We start from the raw sequence: 15,379 nt of genomic DNA on the forward strand, positions 1-15,379 counted from the left end.
TATCATATTGAGGACTTTATGGAGGATTCTGAATTTACATTGGCTCCCCATCACTTCCCATTGGGGCCTAGGATGGCTGCACACTAAAGGGCCCTCATTTAAATAGGAAGGTGTCACTGGTTGATGACATCACTGGGGCTGTAGGAGGAAGGAAGAAAGGAAAGCTGTGACTCATTGTCAAATCTCAGGCTGGCTCTCACCCAATGCAGGAAGTAGCACACACAGCCAACAGTACTTCTGACATCAGAAAAAGGAAAGAACTCCAAGGTACCTAGACTGTGGTAAAGTGGCACCAAAAGTGGTATGAATAGCCTAAGGGACTGTAAGGGGGCAAAAGGGCACCAGCAGTGGTAGTAATAGACCTCCAAGGCAATGGCTTACCTAAAGTATTTAGCACCTGTGGATACTTCCTTTGGCACCCCCCTCTCCAACATTCACTTCTATGTGTGTCCCCTCCAGTGATCTCCGGTACCCCCCTGCCTCACACAGGCTCTCTCCATTTGTGAAGAGTGTCTTCTCTGCCACTCAGGCAGTGGCGACGATGGTGGCTCCTTGACATAGGAAGAGACGTCCCGGCAGCAGCATCCATGCCACAAAGAATGGCGGCGGCCTCTCCTGCCGTGTACAGTGGTGTCAGCCCACATGGGAGCAGCAGCTGCAGTCCAGGGCAGCATAGGCCACAAAGAAGAAGAAATCAGCGGCGGCCTCCCTTCCACAGTCAGCGGCAACGGTGGCAGCTCCAAGCTGCTTAGGGAGGTTGGAGAGGGCTGCAGCAGTGTCAGGCCAGGTGAGAGGCTGCTCGTGGGATGGGCTCCACGAACGGTATCATAACAATAGTGCTCTCTGCTTCAACAGCAAGGCATAACGGGTAACTGAATTCAAACAGCAACCAATGAAGGCTCTGACTTTTACAGTGTGTGGGAAAACTGATAAGCATGGGGAATTGGATGTCAAACAGCAAACAATGAGGGCCCTGACTTTTATGGTCTGGGATACTGATAGGCATCAAACTAACCACCACAGTGCAGCAGATACTACTATAAACTTGCTGGGCCAGATTGGGATGGACCATTTGGTCCTTTTCTGCCATCATTTCTATGTTTCCTGCTTTGGGCTGTGACTGCATGGACTTTCCTTCTTCCCGCCCATGTGGACCCACCACTTCCTCTTCTGGGCCGCAAAGGTGGGAAAAGAAAAGGCTATGCAGTTGCAGTCTCCAGACCCATGGCGATCTAGATAGCCACCTAGCGCTCATGGCCTGGCAGTCTCCCTCTTCTTCTGCCATGAGTAGAATGGACTCCGCTAGTGGCCCAGCAGCATTCCTCTTCATCTGCCGCAAGTAGGATAGGCTCTGCTTGCGGACACTGACCTTCCTCATTGGCACCTGCAATGAAAATGTTTACCAAGGACACGAAGACAAAAGAAACAGTGTATTTTTCATGATCAAAAGCCTTTATTTCTTATGCGCATAAGGAAGTCAGCTCCTAAGTTTGAGAGACTGACTTAATCAGATATCCAATTGACTGGGCTTAAATACAATTTTGCCCTAGTGATTAGTACAACACTCCTTTGATTTAGGATCACAAGGTGAAAAGAAACATTTGCTTACATTAACATTCCTAAGTGCCCTGGGAACACTAGCTAACCTTGAAGACATGCATCTTTTATAACTCTTCATTGTGGCATCTAAAATTACAAAGAGATACATTTATTTTTTTCTTTTATCTAAGGGTGAGACAGTTTCAGAGAGGACCTCAAGACCTAGCAGTGCCTCCTGGAACCCTTCTGGTAAATTTCCACTAAACAGATGCCCCTAATAAATTGTATTATCACAGTCCCTCCTTTTGGTCCAGGGGGCAGTGCTTGTCTTAGATGTCTATTACATTTTCACTCATAGTGCACAACCTATTAAATTCTTCATCTGAGGATACATTCTGGGGCACTCCAAGTGTGGATGAGACCATTATTTTAGAAATACTTTTTTTTTTTTTTAATAACATAAAAATGCATTGAATGGATGCACACAGAATAAGAAGAAATACTATTATTGTTATAAGTATTATTAATAACCTAGGATTAGTCCCATAATCTTCACTGACTCATTCATTGTGACTTCCACAGTGGCAGAAAGATTTTTTAAAGCACTTTCAAGTTCAAAAACTCCTAAACCAGGAAAAAAAAAGTCCTCAAAACACGATGAAAGGGATCACTGTCCATCTGGAAATCAAATAGTGACCTGTGCCTTCTCTTAGGGATAAACCAATTCTGATGATGCTTCTTTAGAAAAAACAACAATGAGAAAGTTCTTTTTCACTCAACGCACAATTAAACTCTGGAATTTGTTGCCAGAAGATGTGTTTAGTGCACTTAGTATAGCTGTGTTTAAAAAAGGATTGGATAAGTTCTTGGAGGAGAAGTCCATTACCTGCTATTAATTAAGTTGACTTAGATAATAACCACTGCTATTACTAGCAACGGTAACATGGAATAGACTTAGTTTTTGGGTACTTGCCAGGTTCTTATTGCCTGGATTGGCCACTGTTGAAAACAGGATACTGGGCTTAATGGACCCTTGGTCTGACCCAGTATGGCATGTTCTTATGTTCTTATGTATCCGAGCAGGTCCCATGGATCTTTTTCCCAGCCTCCATAGGGCACAGCTGGCAAACCGCATAGACTGACTGGCTGCTTTTGCTGTAGTCACAACGAGGTGACACTTATGTTTATAGTCTCCGCAGTATGAAGGATGTGCCCTGGGGAGAACCATCACCTTGTTATTAACCTTGTATAGATGAACAGTCATGTTTAGTTCATGGTTCAAGCATTCATGCACAAAGCTCCATTGTGCAGACAAACAATATTCTACTACACAATAGTAACCCTTCTTATAGTTGACGGTCATAGTATCAGTACAGTTTGCTCAAGGTGTGGCACCCTCTGGCTGAAAACACCACCCTGCCTGTTTGGTGCATAGGGGTAGGGCATAAGGGATAGCGTGGGTAAGAGAGACAGCAGTAGGTGCAATTTAAGTATCCCAAATGAGGATGGAGGATTCATTAAAAGGTACAGGAACAAACCCAGAGCCATACGGCTGTAGATGATAACATAGCCAACAATCTGAAAGATTCAAGGATTTCTGCAGTGTTCTAGTATAGGCCAGATAAGTCTGTACAAGGGGCCTCTGCGGAATGCAAATGAATCAGAAGCAAAAGCAGGATCATGTCTGTTCTGCAGCCTCTTAAGAGAGAGTTCTCTATTCAGGAGCTTCTTGTAGTACTGTAAGCCTTTTTACAGTGGGAAAGATAAATCCTTGTAAGGTGTCCTTTCAATTTTACTGCAGAATGTGAGGTTAAAAGTACATGATAGGGGCCCCTTCACCTGGGAGCCAGGAAGTTCTTTCGTCAGAAAATCCTCAGAAAAACAAAATCACTTTGTTTCACACTCTCAGTAGATGCAGGGTCCACTGGAGGAAAAGATGCTTGTACATTCTGCCAGTGTGAAGTCAAAACTTTCTGTAACATAAACAAATAATGGTTTAAATATTTTTCCTGGGAAAATATGAGTGCAGTGGAGGGTTTTGGTATTAGACCAATAGCCATTGGTCATCCAGTAACTATCTCAAATGGGGTAAGCCCTGTCTTGGAATGAGGTGATGCCCGCAGGGCCATTGGTGCTAAAGGGAGAGCCCGCAGCCAAGTTAAATTTGTTGCAGTCATGATAATACCCAGCTTAGGTTTTAGCCTGCTATTGAAGTTTCCTATAAGGGCAGAGGCGTGGGGTCTGTTAGGAAAAGCCTCCCCCCACCCTGAGAAACAGAAAATCATTGTTAGTGCATATTTGTAATTTTGACATAAAGGCAATTCAATAAAATCAATTTGGATTTGCAAGAAAGGGCCTAGGGGGCACTTTAGGTGTGCAGGTTGATGACCAAGCCTTTGGAAGCTTTATACAAATTACATTGCATACACTGAGAGCATGTGGTAATAGCCAGAGCCCTGACTACTGAGACCAACCCCCACCAGTGATGAAAGAACATGACCACTAATGCTGCAGGGGCTGCATGTGATGCCTGGTGTATAGAAAGTAAGATATGGGGTAGTATATGTTGGGGGGGCCATGACCTCACCATTTGGGCCAAACAATATTTGATTTTGTCTCTGATTTTGGATAGTGACCCCTCCTTTTGCCCACAGCTTCCAATAATCCTTATTCTGCGTCTTCCACTGAATCAAATTTTTAATATTAAAGTCTTTGTTTTCTCTATGTGGTGTGTGTGTGTTAACAAGTGGCATCCCACAATTTCCACAGGGGCGGATTTTAAAAGCCCTGCTCGCGTAAATCCGCCTGGATTTACGCGAGCAGGGCCTTGCGCGCCGGTGCGCCTATGTTCCATAGGCCTACCGGCGCGCGCAGAGCCCCAGGACTCGCGTAAGTCCCTGGGTTTTTCGAGGGGGGCGTGTCGGGAGCGTGTCGGGGGGTGTGTCGGATCAGCGCGGCATTTTGGGGGCGGGATGTGGCTTTTCGGGGGCGGGCCCGTGGGCGTGGTTTCGGCCCGGGGTGGTCCGGGGGCGTGGCCGCGCCCTCCGGAACCGCCCCAGGTCGCGTCTCGGCGCGCTAGCGGCCGCTGGCGCGCTGGGGATTTACTTCTCCCTCCGGGAGGCGTAAAATCCCCCGACAAAGGTAGGGGGAGTCTAGATAGGGCCGGGGGGGTGGGTTAGATAGAGGAAGGGAGGGGAAGGTGAGGGAGGGCGAAAGCGAGTTCCCTCCGAGGCCGCTCCGATTTCGGAGCGGCCTCGGAGGGAACGGTGGCAGGCTGCGTGGCTCGGCGCGCGCCGGCTACACGACATCGGCAGCCTTGCGCGCGCCGATCCTGGATTTTAGCTGATACGCACGGCTACGCGCGTATCTACTAAAATCAAGCGTACTTTTGTTTGCGCCTGGTGTGCCAACAAAAGTACGCAAAGGCGCACTTTCTTAAAATCTACCCCACAGTATTGTTGGTCAGAGCGGCATGTTTAGCTGCCTGATCTGCCAAGTTATTCCCTTTGGCTACAATTGAATCTTCTTTGCTATGTCCAGCACATTTAACTACTGCCAGCTCAAGAGGCAACAGGATAACTTTTAGTAATTCTTTAACAAAGGACCCATTCTTAATTATTTCCCCATTAGCTGTTAAAAACCCTCTCATTTTCCACAATGCCCCGTAATCATGGACCATCCCAAAGGCATAATGAGAATCAGTGTGAATAGTGAGATGCAATCCCTTTCCTCTAAAACAAACCTGAGAAAGAGCTAACAATTCTGCAGTCTGTGCTGAATGTGCATGTGTGAGCGGTCCAGCTTCTATCATTTCCCACTGGGTACATACAGCATATCCAACCTTCAGTGAACCTGTATCATCATGGAGAGCAGAGCCATCTACAAAATAAACTGCGTCAGCATTAGAAAGAGGGATATCTTTTAAGCCTTCCCGGGGCTGCAGTTCACACTCCATTAGCATTGCACAATCATGGTGCGGGGTTTCTAAGTCAATTATTTCTGGTAGTGAAGTAGCAGGGGTGAGAGCAGAACAGTGATGAAATGATAATATTCCCTGATTGTAAAAGGAGTTCATACCTCATTATGCATTCCAAGATAATTACCTGGGTCTTTGCATGGTTTTAAAACTGTGAACAAAATGTGTGGTAAACAGAGATCCTGAATTACCACTCCAGCTGCTACAGTATATGTTAAATAAAAATCCTTTCCATAGTCTGGAAGCCCTAATGCTGGGGCATTAGATAAGACAGCTTTGAGAGACTGGAATTATTTCTTTGCCTCGCTAGTTCATTCTGAAGCATGTATCTGTCCTTGTAACCTGTCATTGCCCTTATTTGGTACAATGGTTTATTCAGAGAAGTAAAATCAGGAATCCACATTCTACAAAAATTTACCATGCCAAGGAATGCTCGTAACTTTTTCAATGTCCCAGGGACCTGTTCCATCAAAACAGCCTCAATCCTCTCAGTAGTCATTCATTTCATTTTTTTACTTTTAGATAGAGAGAGATCTAAATATTTCATTTATAATTGACACATTTGAAGTTTACCTTTTAATACCTTAAGACCTAATGAATGCAGGAAACACAGCTCTACTTCAGTATTGCCTAGGCAAAACTAGGTGAGACAATCCAAGAAGATCTTTAACATACTAAAGTACCTTAACTCTTTGGGATAACTGTCAGGTGAGGTAGAATGCAAGAAACTATAAATGCTATAAGAACATATAAGAACATAAGAAAATGCTATACTGGGTTAGACCAAGGGTCCATCAAGCCCAGCATCCTGTTTCCAAGTCATGGATTACCATGAATTACCCATGTCCTGTATTCCATTCGAATCGAGAGAAGGGTTCTCGGGCTGTGCTGTCTGGCTGCCCTGCCTCAGGCCAGCATCCCTTCTTCGATTCCCAGCCAATGCACCATTTGCAATGTAAATGTTTACCAAGGACACAAAGACAACAGAAACATGATCAAAAGCCTTTATTTCTTATGTGCATAAGGAAGTCAGCTCCTAAGTTTGAGAGACTGACTTCATCAGATATCCAATTGACTGGACTTAAATACAATTTTGCCCTAGTGATTAGTACAACACTCCTTTGATTTAGGATCACAAGGTGAAAAGAAACATTTGCTTACATTAACTTTCCTAAGTGCCCTGGGAATACTAGCTAACCTTGAAGACATGCATCTTTTATAATTCTTCATTGTGGCATCTTAAATTACAAAGAGATACATTTATTTTTCCTGTTATCTAAGGTTGAGACAGTTTCAGAGAGGAACTCAAGACCTAGCAGTACCTCCTGGAACCCTTCTGGTAAATTTCCATTAAGCAGATGCCCCTAATACATTTTATTATCACACACCCCACCCTCCCAGCTATAAACCCAGGGTGGACCGCACCCCTGCAACCCCCTTAGTATGCCACTGTTCCAAGGTACCATCAGAGGAGCAAAGAAGCAGCAAGTGAAGTAAGAATACCCCAAGACTTCAAAAGAGGGCACTACAACAGTTTCATGAATCCTCAAAGGCAGCATAAGAGACAAAATGGCACTAAGAGTGTTCACAACATATTAAGGCACCAAGAAAAGAGAACAAAACAGAAAAATGTGGCAGGAGAAATTACAAGGCACTGATAAAGGGACTATGCAGCACAAAGAGTGTCATCAGCACATGAAGGCAGAGGAGCAAAGTAGCCTCCCATTTTAGTAAGTACACCCTACATTGTGTAACAGCAAGACTGCCAATGTGCAAATTCTGGGTATGGCAGCAAAGATTAGTGGAAGAAATGTATTTATTTATTTCTACAAACTTAATTGATTGCCTATCTTACAATAGTAACCTAAGTGATGTGCAATAAAGCATAATCCAAATACAAATTTCAAACACATTAATAAAAGAATAAAAAATAATGAAGCAAGCATCAAACTAAATTATAGAAATAAACCTTATACAATAAAATTATACACTAACACAATAACTGGAAATAGTAAATCATAAATAAATCATAATCCTTATAAATTATTAATAAAAATAAAATAGTAAAAAAATAAGTAAATTAAAACAAAATGACAACAATATCATGCAAATAAGCTGACTAAAACATAAAAATTAACTAGATGGAAAAGCTTGCAGAAAAAGAGAGGTCTTCAGGGTTTTTCTGAATTTTAAATATTTTTTCTCTAAATGCAAAGGAGCAAGATAAGAAAAACTGATTTCTCTAGTACTCTCTAATCTAATACCTCTAGGAGAAGATAAAACAAGCAATTCTGACCTGATTTATAAGGAATGGCCTAGCTAGAAAAGGTACAATGAGTTCCCCAATGCAGAGCCTTAAAGATCAAGCATCCTATTTTAAACTGATTCAAAGAGAGATTGGAATCCAATGAAGTTCAAGCAATAATGGGGTAACATGATCATATTTCTTTTTTCCAAAAAATTAGTTTAGCTGCAGTATTCTGTATTGTTTGCAATCTCTTCATTTGAGCATATGTTAAGCCATGAAAATGATTTTACAGTAGTCAAGACATGATAAGATGATGAGTTAAAGTCTTAAGATCCAAAGAATCAAGGAAAGGTTTAAGAGGTCAAATAAAATGCAAAAAGAATTATGAACTCTAATGAATGTGAAATATGATTAGAAAAAGAAGGAGCTGGGTCTATATGAACATTCAAAGTAGTAATGACATTTCTGACTTCAATAGAATTACCAGACATAAGAAGAGAAGAAACCTGTGTTGAAACTTGTCTTCTAGAGAACCACATAGCCTCTGATTTATCTGGATTGGCTTTTAATTTTAAAAAATTAGCCAATTAGCCACTTCACGCAAGCAATTTGATATGATATCAAGGAGTTTGGTAGATTCTCAGGGGCAACAGTGATGGTATCTCCTACGGGGAAGAGCCCTGAAGGGAACTGAAGCACCGGGCTAGACTCAGATGCACAAACACAGAGAATATATATTGTATTATACAGCTAGTGTGGTCCACCAGAGGTGGCAGAAGAGTGTAGATTAGATAGCAACAGTCTGTGATCCTTGGTGTAGGAGACTCGTCCCACAATGGTGGTGTAACACAATGGTGGTGTAACGCCCCGATGCAGATGTCCAGTAAGGCACTGTAGGGGAGACAGACTGGCAGATGTTAGAACACACTCCCTGGTAGCTGAGTAGATAGAGTTCCCAATGAGCAGTAGAGAGAGGATGGGTATTAACAGTCTGTAATCCTCGGCAGAGGAGACCTGTTCCACAATGGTGGTGTAGGGCCCGATGCAGATGAGCAGCGAGGAGCTGTAGATGGCAGACTGGGAGAAGTTGTACTCACTCTCTGTAGCTGATAAGTAGTGTTCCAGCAGGTTGAAGAATTGGTAGCAGGCACCAGGATAGACACACAGGCCCTCAAGGAGCGAGTACCTGTATTTTGGATAGGCACCTGGAAATAAGCAAAGGGCCCCCAAGGAGCGGGTACCCAAGTTAGTAGAACCCCGAAGGGTGAAGGTGGCTTCCAGCAGAGTAGAAGCGGCAGGGCAGCTTCAGACCAGAGCGAATCAAATCTGTTGCTAATTCGGTGAGAGTCAGCAAATGGGCAACCTTTTGAATACGGAAGCAGTGACGTCAGTCGAGGGGGACGCCCCCAAGGTTCACGCCAACACTGCTACAAGACGTGAGGCGTGCGTGCGCGTGTGCGCCCTAGGAGGCCTCAGGTCAACATGGTGGGATGCCATGCCAGAGCCGCTCGGGGGAAGCTAGAGGGTGCGGCAGGAGATGCTACAGATGCCATTCTCCTGAGGCTGGTGGAGAAGGCTGAAATAGAGGTGAGGCATGTCGGGCGAAGCCGTCTGAGACCGACGGACGCAACATAAGGGAAATATTAGATTCAAAGTCACAACTAGCAAGAATCTGAATGTTGTTGGCATAGAAATAACCAGAAAAACCAAGACTTTAAATCAAAGCGGCTAAAAATGCAAGAAAAATAGTATACAAGACAGATGAAGGAACAGAACTCTCTGGTACATCACAACTGGGAAAACTGGCAGTAGAACTAGAAAATAATGAGTTTCAGGATAGAGTATGATCTAGATATCAAAAAAAAATTTAAGAGACACACAAGTATATAGGGAATCTATATATTAGTTATAAATGCTTTAATATATATATATTCATTCCAGCATAGACAATATTTTCTTCAATAACAAACTTACATGATAAATAATATATTGTTTTATTCACAAATACAGTATCACAAATACATTTATTAGACAATGATACAACATCAATACAAACATGTGCAAAATAGCATAACCCAAGCAGAAATATTTTATCATCAATGATATCCCAAAATAGCACAAAAAATTATCTATTCAGAATCAAAATACTAAAATATCCCTTCTCCAGACATACTCATTCATACCTCACACACTCCCCACCCAATATTTATTTATTTTATTATTTAACACTTTTTTATACCGACCTTCATAGTAATAACCATATCGGATTGGTTTACATTTAACAAGGGTATAACTGTAGCGTAACTAAAGAAAATTAAACAAAAGAAATGAATAAGACAAAGTTACATTCAACAAGGATAAGGAACTTGGAAGCTTATGTAGCTGGAAGGAAGTAAAGGTGGTAATAATTAAGAAATACAATAGCGGATACGGGTTAAAGCTTAAACGTGCTTTAACCTAGAGGTGCCATAGTCCATCGTTCATGAATATAAAATCTAAACATATCAACCTTCTGAACAGATCTTAAAGGCTATACCCCATCATATTAATATTAAATGTGTCTTTTTAATTCATCTCAGCATGATCCTACTTAATCCCACGCTGATTACATACCACCACCCCTTTTCTTTAAAACTTTATCCAAATACCCTATTATGTCTTCTGATATAGTTGCACAAAAGCACTCCACTGAGCCCCACTATATTCTATCATGCAGAATCTTCTCCTGTATCTGCACAGGAACACTCCACTGGTTTAAAAAAATTTAAACCAGTTAAAAGATTGAGCTCAAATACTAATGTCATATAGACGGTTGAGCAATAACTGGTGATCAACAATATCAAAGTTGGAGCTTATATCAATACATACCAGCAGAGCTATTTCTCCCCTATCCAACTGTAAGCTAATTTCATTAGTTAGTTACAACTGTGAGAGCAGTTTCATTGCTGTAGCCTTTCCTATAACCTGATTGTTTTGGGTAGAAAACAAAGGTAGCATCTAAAAAAATTAGATAACTGAGATTGTACAATCTTCTTAATGATCTTAGAGAGTGTTGGCAAATTGGAAATAGGTTAATTCTCCAGGAGATCTGGAACAAGGTGTTGCTTCTTGAGAATAGGCAAAACAATTGCAGTTTTCAATTCTTGAGATAAGACTCCAAGCTCAAGACTAAAATTTACAATATCTGCTAAAAATGGAAGCAGTCCCAGATCATGATTCCTGATGAACTCAAAAGGAAGAGGATCAGCTTTAGAAGAAGAGGGTTTCATTAGTTTCAGCAGAATTTACAATCCTGCAGTAGTGACTGTTAAAAGCAGATGGTCTGCTAACTGGGACAATATCCTTGTGAGGGGAAGTAGGTAATATCAAAGCAGGCGATAGATGGCAAGAAAAGGAGCCAAATGAGAATTCAGCTGTAATATTTAGTACTTTAGTATCAAAAGCATGCACAAACTGAAAAGCAAGAAGTTTGTTGCAAGCGGTAGGTCCTGAAGAATGAAGGCCAGAAATCTAAGTCATAATTTTAAAGAATTGCTTGGGTCGATTGTCAGCACTGGAAAGTAGATTTTTATAATAATCTTTATTGGCTTGTTTAACTGCGTGAAGATAAAATTTGATACTATGTTTCAGCTTAAGCTCATCTGCTGGTAATGTATTCCTGTGCCATTTTCTTTCATGCAGATGAATATGTCTCTTTAAAGTTTTTAAACCTGAATGATTCCACAAGAAACCAGTACCATTTTTTTGTGAACAATAATGAACAGGAGCTACACTATCAAAAGCAGGACTCAAATTATGATTCTAGATTAAAACCTTGCCTTTAAGTGATAATTCAATAAAATCAATAGAAAAAGTCCAGATCATGTTCTTTGGTGCGGTGAATAGGAATCAAACTTCTCTGAGGCAGAATGTGTTGAACCTGATGACATAATTAAAAACAGATCTAGCTTGTGATCAGTCCAAGAGAAAGGAATAAGCTTAAAAGCTGTAGGCTGAAGAAGAAAAGTTCCAGATGTAAGGATAAGATCTAAAATATGTCCATGTGAATGAGCTGGATACTTTACCCACTGGGTAAATGAAAGATCAAACATGGCATTAACAAAGCATGATTCCGAGTGTTTCCAGGCTCATCAGCATGTAAATTAAAATCTCCTGATAAGACAAAATGGGAACTTTTTAATGAGCATTCATTGATTAGCATAATTAAATCCTGCAATTGCTGACTCTTAACTGGAGGGGTTTGATAAATCAAGAGTAAATTAAGACTGATAGCTTTATTCAGTTGAAGAAAAAGAAATTCAGTATTCAAACTGCAATTGATAGTTAGCTCTTTAATAGATAAAGAACTTAAGAAGATAATTACTCCCCTACCCTTGTGCTTGGGTCTATCTTTCTGAAATAAACTATAATTGGGAGGACAGGACTGTGCCAAGCAACAAAGGTCACCTGGTTTCAACCATCTTTCAGTGATAAATAGAAAATACAAGATATTGCCTGGAGTTTAAAAGCCCTGTGCGTGTAAAATCCTGGCTTTATGCGCATGGCCGGGCCTTGCGCGTGCCGAGCAATTTTTGAAGGGGCCCAGCCATGTGCAAAAAGCCCGGTATGCATACAACTGCCGGGCCTCCTCGAAGGGGCAGGCCGGGGGCATGTTCTGGGCAGAGTGGGCCGGGACAGCGCCATTGAATATTGTCTCGAAGACTCGTGCGCCGGCAGCAAGCCGGCGCGTGCATCTTACTTCAGGTCAGGCCCTAAAGTAAGTTGCACAACAAAAAAAAAAGGAAAGATAAGGTAGAGTTTAGGGGTTGGGGAGCAGAGGGGAAGAGGTAAGGAGTATAGGTAGTAGGGATGTGCATTCGTTTCATACGTTTCATACGTTTCCTATACAAGCATGTAATATGAAACATATGAAACATATGAAACAAATGCACATCTAATTGACATGTAATGGGAAACGTATGAAACAAATTAAATGAATGCACATCCCTAATAGGTAGAGGGGTAGGGAAGTTTCCTCCCAGTCTGCTCCTTAATGTATTTTCCTGTTCATATATTTTCTAGTGCCTGCATTTCTTCTTTCTGACTGAGGGCTTTGCTATAGTCTGTATATATATATCATCTGTCTTCAGTATCAGATCTCTCCAGGGCTGAGGCCACAGAATGGTTTAAAATGAGGCAGCCTCATACTAATTGTTAGCCTGGAATAGGGCCCTTCTTGAAAGGATCCAAATTTGTCTTCTGGATGCCTAAAAATGGTTGCTGGGAAAGGCCAGTTTTCGGTCAACTAGATGGCTGTATGCTGCAGGGTGGAGCAAGATCCTCAAGGAGATACATCTGGGGCATGGCAGGTAGGTAGAGCAGTAGCAGCAAGACCCCTAATTTAGTACATTTGGGGTTTAGCAGGTAGGCAGACCAGTAGTAGCAACATCCCTAAGGTGGTATGTGTTGCATCTGCAATCTCCAAACTGTTGCCCAACATGACCATGCCCAGTGAAGAGAAAAAGCAAAATCAACAGCCGTGAACTGTCTTTCTTTCTGCCACAGTGAGTGTGTCAGACTATTGCAGCACAGAGAACAGCAGAAGTACCCCTTTACTAGTACCAAATCCAAAAGTTTCTAGATTTTTTTTAAATCAGAGAGATTTTCTAAGTACATGTCCTTTTCTACCAACCGCTAGATAGGAAATATAAAGTTATTTGCACATGCTCAGACTTTACAATGGGAGGATGTCAATGTCACTTGATTAAGATAACAGCTATAGGTTAGTTAGAAAGATGCTTCACTGTGATTTGTGTTCTGTGTGGTTTCCTTGTCAACTTGTCCTGCCTTGGCTCTGACAAGGCTGTGAGGTAACACAGGCAAGAGTTGGTTGCTAAATTACCTGCAGCTCTTTATTTACTTAGGGTCCGATGCAATAAGCCTCAAGTAAAAATTTGTGTCCAAATTGGGCACCCAATCTTTTTAATGTGTGCACAATGACGTCTCCTGAGCACCTGATGCAGTATGGTAATGATGAGGTGCCATGCTAAAAAGGACATGCTAGGGATCAATTGTGCATCCATAGCGCATCCTTGGCATTGGACACCCAGGAGATATGGCTGTGTTGGTCACCGTCAAGACTGTTTTGTTTTTTTTTTCATGTTGCTGCTTTCTGTGGTTCCTCCTACTTAGTATCGCAAAGATACTAAAAGTAGGAGGAACCACAGAAAGCAGGATTTTTTGTTTTATAGTGAGCCCTTGACACATGATAAGACTTAGCACCAGCTCTGGGAATGGTGTTAAAATTGCTATACAAAAGGTTTGTGTCAGGCACACAGACAATTTTTTGCAAGGGGGGTAATAGCTAAAAGCCTCATCTACATGGCATTTACATGTGATGATCACTATTAGCTATGTGCAGGTTTGGACGTGCGTTTTGTTTGCACTAATCCACTTTTTGCATCGTGTTAGCCTAGCATGTCTAAAACGTGCGTCCAATCATTGATTAAGCTGTGCGCTAGCCTGAGCACATGACATTGTATTGGCCCCTTAGAGAACAACAATACCATAGGCTTCAATATGAAATAAACAACGAGACAAAGAAATTTTGTTTCATTCTTGGGAGCCCGTCATTTGTTTTAGGAGCTCATTCATTATGTTTTTTCCATTTGTTTCAAATGAATGCACATCTCTAGTTTATAATCACTTGTTTTGAATTTATTTTGACTGTGATTTGTTATTGATTTACTGATCATTAGCTTGCTTGTTATTTTAGAAGATGATTCATGTTTATTCTGTTTGTATTTATGTCTTGTCTATTTACTGTTTGATATTTGTTGTTTATTTAGAATAATGGGTTTTATTGCTTATTTCAATTATGTATACTATTGTTGTTCATTATTTTTATTTTGTCTACTGGAAATGTGTATAGTTTGTTACTATTTTATACTGATTTTAGTTTATTTTAATTTGCAAACCACCTTGGACTAAAATTCGGAAGGGAGTATAAAATCTGAATTAAAAGTAAATATTAAACAATTTAAAAAACAAGACAACAAATGCCTGCCTGCATTTTTTAAACCTTTTTTTAAAGTGTAGAACCCAATTGAGTCTCTACTCAGAAGACTGTTCAAGAGGAATGCACACCATCTATCCTTCAGCTCCCTCATTTCAGGTGCTGTAGTGGTTGTTGTCTATCTCCATAAAAGGTGGAGACACCTAGCAAGAGTGTAGAGTCTTAGGGCCTCATTTTCTAAAGTATCGCAGGCCTGCGATACTTTAGGTAATGAAGGGCGGGGGGCCGAAACGGGGGGTGGGAGCGGTCCTGCGCTAGCCAGCAGCGATCATACCTCCACGATGCGATCGCTGCCGGTTTCGCACCCAATAGCGCCACCATAGAAGGTGTAGCTATTGGGCGTGAAATAGCGCACGAAAAGGCCCTTACCTTTTCGTCGTCCACGGCATCTTCGCGGAGTTGGACCCAGTGACGCCCCGAATCCTCCTCTTCCGGGGCCGAATCCACCCCCATCTTGGTATTGCACGCGATAAGGGACTTTTCACGTGCGAAACATCCCTTATCGCGTGCGATCCATCTGGTAAATGACCCCCTTAATTTGGTTTTAGAAAAAGCATTTCTT

The 15,379-nt window shown here is 41.8% G+C and overlaps 1 protein-coding gene across 1 annotated transcript in view; it reads left to right on the top strand.

Moving 5' to 3' along the window:
- Positions 1–15,379, top strand: part of KCNIP4 (potassium voltage-gated channel interacting protein 4) — a 203,014-nt gene that overhangs the window by 94,063 nt on the left and 93,572 nt on the right. The window lies entirely within an intron of this gene.

The sequence above is a fragment of the Rhinatrema bivittatum genome, chromosome 1 (genome assembly GCF_901001135.1).
Source record: "Rhinatrema bivittatum chromosome 1, aRhiBiv1.1, whole genome shotgun sequence".
Classification (NCBI taxonomy): Eukaryota; Metazoa; Chordata; class Amphibia; order Gymnophiona; family Rhinatrematidae; genus Rhinatrema; species Rhinatrema bivittatum.